A 10,546-nucleotide genomic window follows, 5' to 3' on the forward strand; every position below is an offset into this window, starting at 1 on the left:
GCCCACCCCGACCCCCAGCCCCCCCCAGTGTGATGTAGGGAAAGCCGGAACCCCGGCAGTGTAGGGCAGTGTTGGAATCTGCTGGGGGGAGCCGCTCTCTGCGGCTCCGGCCCCTTTTGGGGGACTCCAGGGAGGGGCGCCGGCTCCGGCCCTCTGGGCTTTATTATCCGGCACCCCGAACCCCGCGGCTGCGGGGGGAAAGACAGAGGGAGAAGGGACAGAGGGAAAGGATAGCAGGGATGAGAAGGGACAGACAGGAGGGTTAAGGGAGAGATCAGGAGGGGAAGAGAGGCAAGACATGGGAAAGAGAGATCAAGTGGATGAGACGAGAGGCAAGAGAAGGGAGAGACAAGGGCAATAAGGGGGCGTGAGGGAGACAGAGAGGATAGAGGGGGCATAGGGGAACAGGAGGGGAGGATAAGGAGAGGCAGGGTCGGGATGGGCAGGGAGGGTGAAAGGAGGAGGGGGAGAAAGGGGGAGGCTGGAGGGGTAACAGAGGGGGGGTCGGGTTGGGTAGGGGGGAATAAGGGGGCAGGAAAGAGGGACGGAGATGGTTGGGGTGGGGAGCGGGGCAGGGAGGGGAGGTGAGGGGAGAGAGGGAGACGGGGATTTGCGGGGAGATGGGGCAGGGCGGCAGAGGGAAAAGGGAGGAACGGGAGAAATGCAAGAGAAAGAAGCAAAGAGGACAGAAGCAGGTATAAGGAGAGACAAGGACAGAAGCAGGTATAAGGAGAGAGAAGGCCAGAAGCAGGTAGGAGAGAAGAGAGAGAAGGACAGAAGGAGAGAGAAGCAGAGGGAAAAGTCTCACCTGGCCCCCGCCGAGGGAGCCCGGAGCGGCCGCAGCCCACACCTCCGAGCGCGGGGGAGAAAATGTCGGCGGCGGCGGCTTCCGGGGTTTAAATGCCCTCGGCCCCGCCCCGCGCAGCCGCCCTGGAGCCCCGCGCACCTGCGGCCCCGCCCCGCTCACACCTGTGCCGGCTCCGCGCCGCGCACGCGCTCTGTTGTCCCGCTCTGCGCACGCGCCCCGTGGCCCCGACCCGCGCTCTGTGGCCCCGCCCCCTCGGCCCCGCTGTCCCGCGGCCACGCGGGGGCGCCGCGCTCGCTCCGCTCCCCATGTCCGCCAGGGGGCGCCCTGCGGGGTCCCGGGCCCCATCCCGGTATCGATCCCGGTCCCGGTCCCGGTCCCGGTCCCGGTCCCGGTCCCGGTCCCGATCCCGGTCCCGGTCCCGTCTCGATTCACCCTCCGGGAGAGCGGCGGCACCGCCCGGGACCCCCGGCGGACCCCGGCAGCGCTCGGCCCCGCAGCCCGGCCCCGCCCCGCACACCTGTGCCGCTCTCCCCCCGTGTCCCCGCCCGTTCTCGGCCCCCCGCCCCCCGGGGGTTCCGCTGTCCCGGGGCCGTGGCTCGGGGCCCTCGCTCGGCGCTGCCTCTGCCCCGGCGGGCGGGCTGCGGCTGTCGGGGCTGGCGGACCGAGGGCGGATCGGGGCAGAGACCGGGCCGGGACCGGGCAAAGCCCAGCCTGGACTCGGTGCCCCCTCCTGCTGCGGTGCCGGGACGGGGCTGACCGAGAGCGGGTGCTGGAGCTCACAGCCGGAGCTGGGATGGGGGGCTCGGCTCCCGCCGGGGCTCCCGGGCGGTGCCGCCTCTCCCCCGGCCGGAGGATCGAAGCGGGGATCGGGATCGGGACCGGTTCCGGATCGCCGCGGGAGGGCGTTCCCCGTTCCCGGTTCCCCCGTTCCCGGTTCCCCGTTCCCGGTTCCTCCGTTCCCGGTTCCCCGTTCCCGGTTCCCGATTCCCCGAGTCCCCGTTCCCCCGCCGAGGGTCTCGCCCCCCCCGTGCTCGGCGCTGCCTCTCCTGCTCCGGGCTCTGGCGGCGCCGGGCCGGGACCTCCCCGAGGCCCGGGAGAATTGGGAGAACGGCGGCAGCGGCGTTTTCCCGGTGCCGCCGATGTTCTGGGAGCCTGAGCGGCTCCCTCTCCGTCCCTCCCTGTCCCCGTGCTCGGGCCGCAGGAAGGTGCGGCTCACCTGAGAGCTGCCAGCTGGGACCTGATGCTCTCCTTCCTCTCCCTCCGTTTCCCTGCCGCTCACACTCGCCCGTGGCAGAACTTCCGGTTTTACAACTCCCGTTAAAATATTTCATCTTTATTTCCATTCGGGGAAGGTCCTGCCCGGGATGGAAATGGGTAAAAAAGAGCAAACTCAAAAATTCCCAAACCGGACGCTGCCACGTGGGACAAAGCAGGGAAAGCCTGGGGATGTCCAGGGTTTGTTTTCTTTCCCGGCGCTCCTGCAGGGGGTGCCTTGGAAGCTCTGCTGATGGCCAGGGACACCCGCGTCTCCTCCGGCGGACCCGGGGCTGCGGGATGCTGGCAGGATTGTGATTGTGTCTTTGGGGCCCCGAGCCCCTCGCAGCATTGAGTGGCTCGACCCTGGGGACTTTTACAGGAGAGCAGCAACTGCCCGTGAAACTTTGATGACCACTGAGAAATGAGAGAGGCCTATGATAAAAAACCTTTTTTAAAGAACAAGATCAACAATGTCTCTACAGCAGCTGAGCAGCTTCAATTTCCCTTCTCTCCATGTGACACAGCATCTAATTCCCTCTTCTGGTGAGATCTTGGCAAAAGGAAGAGTCGCGTGCCCTCCCTGTAAATATTTGGTACGTGAGGTACTGCCAGGAACCCCACTTTCAATAAATATCTGCAGCTCTCACTCCTGCACACGAGTACTTTACAGCGACGTGCCGGCTGGGCTGGGACCAGGGGGGATACATTAATTATTAAATTAATTATTAAATTAATTATTGCAGTCGGGTGCGCCGTGGGCGGGGAGGGTTGGAGCTGATCCACGCTGGAAATGTAAATATCTCTCACACCTTGAAATCCACGCTTCCCGTTGGGAAGAAATCCTCTCTTTGGAGTGTTGCAGGTGCCTGTTGGGTCTCTGGGACACGGGGAGCAGCTGGGAACCTGAACCTCCTCGGCCTGGGACCAGGACAGCACTCGCAGTCCCCACAGTGTCTGCGCACAGCATCCCTCCCATCTTTGATCCCAAAACACCCCCATAGTCATAGATGTCCTCACCTGGGCACAGGCGTGGCCAGGAGCTCACCTGGGCCACTGCCTGCTCCTGCTTTAAAATGGAGTTGTTATTAACACTTAAACCTCTCAAATATTGCAATTTCTCAGAGAACTCTGCCAGCTCTGAGCCACTCCATGTGCCTGGAGTGGTCTGGCGAGTGGCAGGACAACATCCCACTTATGTTTGGAAAACTCTAAGATAATAAAATGTCATTTCACTTCTTTCTCTGATCCATAAGCAAAGTGTGTAGAACAACACAGACCATTCCTGGAAGGGCTGATTCAGTTGGGGGAAAGAAAAAAACACCTAAACAAATAAAACCACCCCACATTTCAAGGTAAAGACATGTTGTTTCCTTAACAGGAGCACACAAGACCAATTTAAACCAGAAAGGAAATTACAAACAAACAAAAAAGAGCCAAAAGAAATGCTCTCCATTGATACACCCTCTGGCTGATAATTCCAAAGAAAATTCCCTATGGATCAGAAGTAATTGCTAGCAATCTTTCCTCTGTAAGAATTACTGGCGGGGGTTTCTCAGAGACTCTGTCCTCAGAGGGAAACACAACCTGATGTGACACAGCTCTGGCACCACACTCCCTCCGGTTTCCTGTGTCCTCGGGATCCACAAGTCAGCACAATCCCTTGGACCGTAGATCCCTGACCCCAAGGATAAAGGGAGCTTTAGCCAGATCCCAGGAAGCAGTAGAGCTGTGCTTGCATTTCCTAGTGAGTTGATCCCAAGAGACGGGAGAAGGGAATGTGTCCCTCTGACTCACCCCACAGCACGTGCAGGACCAGGTGTGCACCCGGCCCTGACACAGCTGCTGGCAGATGGAATTCTCCCTGACACCTCTCCTTCCCTGCCCGGAAAACTCCCCTTCCAGATCCTGCTCCCCCACCTCGTACCTCCTTGGAAACAGGAGCCGCGCCCCCTGGATCCCTCAGCTGGACGCTCCTGGCTCTGGGCAGGGTGGTGGCCGTCCCCAGGGCAGGTGACACCGGCAGTGGGTCACTCCAACGCCGAGCAGCCTCAGGCCCGAGCTCTTCTCCCTGCAGGGAAACACCAGCCAAGCAGGGACGCTTCTCCTCTCTGCAGAAACAAACGGGGACAAAGAAACCTTCAGGGCCGGGACCCCGCGGCAGCTCAACCTGCCGACGTTCCCGCTGCCACAGGGTCCTGTGGCCAGCTGTGACCCAAACCCACGCCCGGCACAGCGTGAGGGGAGCTAAACTGAAAATTAGGGCAGGGACTGGACAGGAGGAAGGGAAGGATTTGTGGGGGGGGTGGGAAGGATTTCTCCCTGAATGAAACCTGAATTTTTGTGTGGTTATGGAATCAGTTTTGTGCAGCTCTTCCTGACCTCTTCAGGGTAAGGGTTGAAATTCCTGACTGGAGTAATACGGTTAGAAGGTAGGAACAGTTTCAGTTACATCACACCTTTGAGGAAACCAGACTATTTTAAAGTGCATGCGTATTATTTTGGGTATTTTGTAGAATCGTCTAATACTTGATGAGCTAAACCAGGGATACGTGAAGTGCTGAACCTCCCTGAAGGGGAATGCGGGACTGAGAAGCACGAATGGAAGTTAAGGGAATCCATGACCCCCTCTGTTAACTCCTCCAATCTCTGCAACCGAAAAATTAACTCCCAGAACTTTCCTTTGATCCTGGTTCCCATCTCATCTTTCCTCTGATTTGAGACTTAAGGAGCGGGGAACCTCCTGATCTACCCCGACTGGTAACAACACAAGTCAAGTGACTTGTTTGGACTGTCCCCCCAGCTGCCACGAACACTCCGGATTTAATGTTTTATCTCGACATTACGAATTTCTATTCGCCTGCTATCCCCTGTCTGCTCAATAAAGCATTTGTTTTGTGAACAGATCTGATCTGCCACCCCTAGAACTCGTGGGCCAGAGCGATTTCTTAAATTTTAAGTGTTGACAAAACTCGGAGGCAAAGGCAGGGCTTGCCTGAAGCTGTCCCTCATCCCGTGAGCACCAGGAGCCCGAGGATGCTCTGGGGATCGCAACTCTCAGCCTCAGGCAGCCCTGCATGGGAAAGCCAAGTGGGTTTTTCTCTTCCCGGGGAGGAAAAGACACAGCAGGAAGGGCTGTCCCGGCTGACCCGTCCCTCACGGGCATCCCTGAACAGGGTAATCCGTTCCTGTGATTGTAAAACGCTGCAGGCCCTGTGCTCCTGGGATTTAAAAGCTCCGTTTGTGTCAGCAAAAAGTGAGGGAGAGCAGGAAAAATACCCAACTGCACCGTTTGTCCTCCTCCATGGGTCACAAGTGGGGCAAGATCCCCAATTTCAGGCTGATCTTGGGAGCTTCAAAGGAAATAACTCTCGAGGCGGCACTGGACGCTCCAAATCCATGACACTCCTGCCCCAGAACCACGGCCCAGCGGGTTTCCGTGGGAACCTGAAATACCTGTGTAGCTCAGAAGCTGCACAGCTCCTTGTGCTTCAGGGCTCCAGATTTTCTGTACGGACCCACTGCAGCTGAACCCAAACCTCCAAGCAATAATTAACAGTAACCCGGGAGTGCCAGTGCATCACCTGTGTATCTCACAAGTACAGATGCACATTCACCCACTAAAGCTGCAGGCACTTGACTGAAATAAAGGCATTTATAATACATTATTTTATGCTATTCTCTGAGAGATTGACGTTTTCCTGGCATCGTTTCAACCCGCTTGAACCCAGGTTCTGCCCCCTGTTGTGCCCTCGGTCCCAAAGAACAGCTTGGATATGATCAGTGGTGCAGCTCCAGTCATTGAAGTTACTGCTGCAAACAGGCAGAAATCAACGGTTGGGAAAATTAAGGCAGAAAAAAACCTGCGTGCTTCCCAGTCCCTGTTCAACACACTCCAGTTCTCTACTGGGAGCCTAAGTCCTGTTCTTATCATAGCAACTTAATGATGTCATGCAGTTACATTTTATAGAAAAGCTTTGCAAGGCAATTGTCTCTCCCAGCATCCGCAGCAGCCCTCAGCACTCCAGCAGCCCCGCGGGAAATGCCACCTGAGGCTTAAAAGACACAAAATGAGAAAAATGCGCTAATTCAACACAAAAAATGTCAGCGAACAACCGGTTTAGAAAATATACCCGTCATCATCTGCACGGGGAGAGTCTCTGGGACGCCAAGGCAAACTCAGAGATGAACAGATTCCCATCCTTGCCCGGGCTTTACCTGGGCTCACCGAGTGCCTGCCCCCCAGCACACCACACACTGAGACATCACTCCGATTTCCACGCATCAGAAATAGATCCATTAAACTGTATTTTTTACCTCGCCGAAGCAGGAAGCAGCAGCTGCGCCGAAGCAGAAAATTCAACATTCCCACCTCGGGCCCCGGCTCTTATGTAGCCTTAGCCGGCTCGGGATTGGCGGGCGTCGTGAGGCGATCGCGGCGCTGATTGGACAGAGGGAGGCGAGCCCCGCTCCCGCCCCGCCCCCAGGCGCGTGCGGAGGGCTCGGGGCGGGACGCGCGAGGCCCCACACGGGGATCGTGTGAGGGACGGGAGAGATGAGAGCGGTGGTTACACACTGCAGCGCCTCAGCTGTGCACGGCAATAGCAGCCACAGTGAAAACAGAGGCACAGAGATTGCTTGGCCCACCCCGCTCACCTTGCACACCAGGCAGTGACTCAGGATGGCCACAGAGCCTCTCTGACATGTGCCCCCAGCGATGACTCTGTCCAGGAGGGCGGTCTGGTGCCCGAGGGGGCTGAGGGGATGTGATGGGGGTTTGGGCCCTCAGGCCTTGGGCCTGGGGTCTTGTGTGTTGTTCTGGGGCCTTGCGTCTTACACAGCAAAGAAAAGAACCTGGAGGTGATCTGCCAGTGAGTGCTGCACACTTTAATTTTTGAAGTGTGTTTTATGCCTGGAAAATGGAGTATCAGTTTCCCAGGCGATCTTCCACCTGTGTTGGCACACAGCTGCTCTTGATATTCAAGTGGAGCACATGGGTCTCTGTTTAAATGATGTGTTTAAATGATGTGTTTCATATTTTGGGAGCTTTGAGGTACGTACAAATCACAGTGTGAGAGCAGCTTAGTTAAATGTGCTGGTTTATTTTCACAGGCTTGGAGTTAGGCATCCTTTTGTGACAGAGGTACTGCTGCTCACACTCCTTTTTTATGAAAATATAGTTTATGAGGGTAATGGTTTTAGTGTTGCTGGGAATTTTACTGGATTTTTACTCCTGGATATGTACCAGGAGTTTAGTGTTGATGAGTTTTTGGTATGTTCAGAACTGTCCATACCTGGATAAAAGTAATGGATCTGTTGGAGTTTTTTGTGGTTCTTAAAAGGTACTGATTAGACTAAGTGTTTGTAGACCTTAAAGAAATTATGTAAATGCTCTGGTTGCTGTTGATTATCTCCATCTGTTCTCGCTGATCCTGGCCACACTAGAAGGAAACAAGAGTGTGAAAATCTTTCATTGTTATCAAACTAATAGTAGTGGCTTACTCCTTATGGAAAATAACTTTGTACATAAACTTCTGTTTTCTCACAATTTTTTTGTGGATTGATAAATGCTGCAAAATCCACTGACTATCCATGGCACAATCTGTCAGCAGAGAATTCAGTCTGTCTGTGTTTTCCAGCCCACTGAATTCTGCGTTGTGAATCCATGTGTTCTAGGAAATGCTCACAGCACGCCCCACCATTTGCCGTCCAGTTTTGTGGAACGTTAAGTAAAAATACAAAGTCATCAATGGAAGGAGACAGCTACTACCACCACTAAGGTCGTCAGGGATGGTGGAATTTAGTAAAGAGCTCTTGGCCAGCCATAGAGCCCCACCAGCATCTTTGGGGGTTTGCTGGGAAGACAGGCAGGACGTAACAGGCTCTGCTAATAAAACCCACTGCTGAGCTGTGTTACATTAAGACCAGAAAAGAAAGCTTAGTTGCTTCTGGTTCATATAATTTGTAGACAGAAAAAAAAGAAAGCCTTTTGCTTCTCAAGGTGGAAAGCAAGTGGAACATAGTACTTGAATTATTGCTGCTACTTGTGAGGGCATATCAAGTGCAAAGTCAGCCCCTCGTTTCAATGTTAAAAAAAATAATAATACTCAAGGAAAGGTGTTTACTTTAGGTATTAAGGAGAAGAGGCCAGCATCTTTCAGTGAAATAGTGCTTCTCTTTGGGAGTACTGACACAGTTGGTCAGGTTGGGATTTAAAAACGTATAAAACCCAGTGCTACCCTGTCTCTGTTGTGTCTCCCATTTCCCGATGCTGCCGTGCTCTCTGACACAGGCAGCGAGGCTCACCCGGGCACTTGTGTCTCCGTAATTCCACTTTAGTTATTCCCGTCCGGTTTTCCCTGCTTATCCTCAGGCCAGTGTGACAGCTGTATGGTGGAGGGGTGTGCAGATTCTTTTAAGGCGGGGCTGTTGGCTTGCTGTGTGTGGGTTTGAGTTGGATTTTTTTGATTGTTGGACTTGTTTATGCACAGCTGTTCATCACTAGGAAAGGACAAGGAAGAGAGGGAAGAGTAGCTTTTGGCTCACAAGCTGGACATGCAGGAGCTGTGACTTGGAAAGCGCAGCTGAGGTCCCCGTGCGGGCACCTTCCCTCGTCCCAGCAGTAAAAGCGAGTGAGCCACCATTGCTACATTTAACACTTGTACATTTTTATTTAGTTAAATCAGCCATTGTACACATTGCAGCTATGTATTGTTAGTGTTGTATCTTTTTAAATTTTAACTAATACATGCCCTCATAGATATATTCAATTAGTGTTATCACCATGGGAACAAGATGCTGATTCGTCAACTTAAAATTCACTTCTTCTCACAGTATTCAAGTTCTCTGATAACACAGCAAAAAATCAAAATAAGAGGTGAATAACCATTATGCTGTTACACAGAACATCATCTGCACCGCAAATAACACAACAGAAATGCATTTCTTGAGAGCCCCATCCTTGAAGACCCTCCTGTGCTGTCTCGGACAGTCAGGAAGCCACAATGCACTGTGAGATGTTTCATCACGGGTCTCATTTGGTTTGGCTGCCAAAACACTTTTTTCTTTTAGTTTCCTTTCTTGCCTGCCCAAAAAGTGTCAGCATGGCACCTCAGGTGGTTCTGCCCACAGGAAGCCAGAGCTCCAGAGATGTTTCCATGCTTTTGGCATCATTACCTTAATGAGGAAGTGCCCTTGTTCTGAGCACTGAGTGAGTCATTAAAAATAAAGGAAAACAAACCAAACAAAGAAACAAAACAAAAAAAGAACCCTATAATTGTAGAAGGTCAGATAAGCTTGGACAAAGGATTGCTCCTAGAGGAGAGGGTTGGTTTTACTCTGCTGCTGAGACTACTTTCAAAAAACTGAAGTAGCTGTTTAAAAGCATTAAGTTGGTGTGTTAGTGTGTATGCATGTTAAGCTAGAACCCGACAGAGCTCCCTCCATTAAATATTAAGGTATAGAACACCCAAAACATCAGATCCCTACGTTCCCCTTTGGGAAAATAAAAGTGCAGACATGCTAATGTGGTTTTCACAGGGTCAGTTTAGAAATATATATAATATATAGTTACATAACAAATATTAACAGAAACGGGCTGCCGAGGATTGCGAGCACTTGTTCTTTAAAAAGCACTCGATCAGAAGATAAAAACTGCTCGCTCAGTGCTAAGAGGGCCGAGAAGCTGACTTGGTTCTAGGAGGGTTTGGTTTCGACCTTCAAATGCCACATGCGTGTATCAGCTAAGAGGCAATCTCGATAAGACATGGTGACCTAATTATTCTCCTTGTCTAGTGGGTAAGTCGTTGTCCCGTAGTTATTATCTACAGTGCAGTGGCCAGCAGGAAGCACCCCCCATCGGTCGGTGAGATCAGCTAAGCGGTGATGGAAACGGGAAACTACCGGACTTAGGCTTGTTCACTACACCCCACCACAGGTCCGGAGCTACAGGCTTTAATACCATATGCGAACGTGCTGCAGGTAGAGCTGCAAGCAACTTGGGTACCTAGTGGTGAAATTTTGTCGTTGTTGGAAGGGAAACGTTTCAGTGGCTGTCTGAAGGTGTCTGCACTATTAATGGCCACAGTCAGCTGTGACTGATGTGAACAGCTGCCTTTTGCCTGACTCTGGCAGCCTTTGCCTAGACCGGATCTGTGAGCAGTAGGTTTTAGTGCTCCGTAGCCGGGCAGCGCTCCCTCCTGGGTCACTCAGCATTTGCAGTCCGGGCGGTGCCGTCGCGTGATGCGTCACCGTTCCGCGGGGTCACCGCACTCGCAACCCACGCCGCCAACGGGCAGTGAGTGTTCTGCGATCTCGTGAGTTCAGATACTCTGCTATTTACAGTTTGCACATCAACTCCTTTGTACGGCGCACGTACGCAGTCAGAGGAAGAGGCCTGTCGATGAAGTGTGCTTGGCAGGGGCCGTGTCAGTAAGCGAGCGCCAGAGTGAAGGGACGGGGACAAGGGCCGACGCTGACAGGGTG

Source organism: Cinclus cinclus, chromosome 5 (genome assembly GCF_963662255.1).
Source record: "Cinclus cinclus chromosome 5, bCinCin1.1, whole genome shotgun sequence".
NCBI lineage: Eukaryota > Metazoa > Chordata > Aves > Passeriformes > Cinclidae > Cinclus > Cinclus cinclus.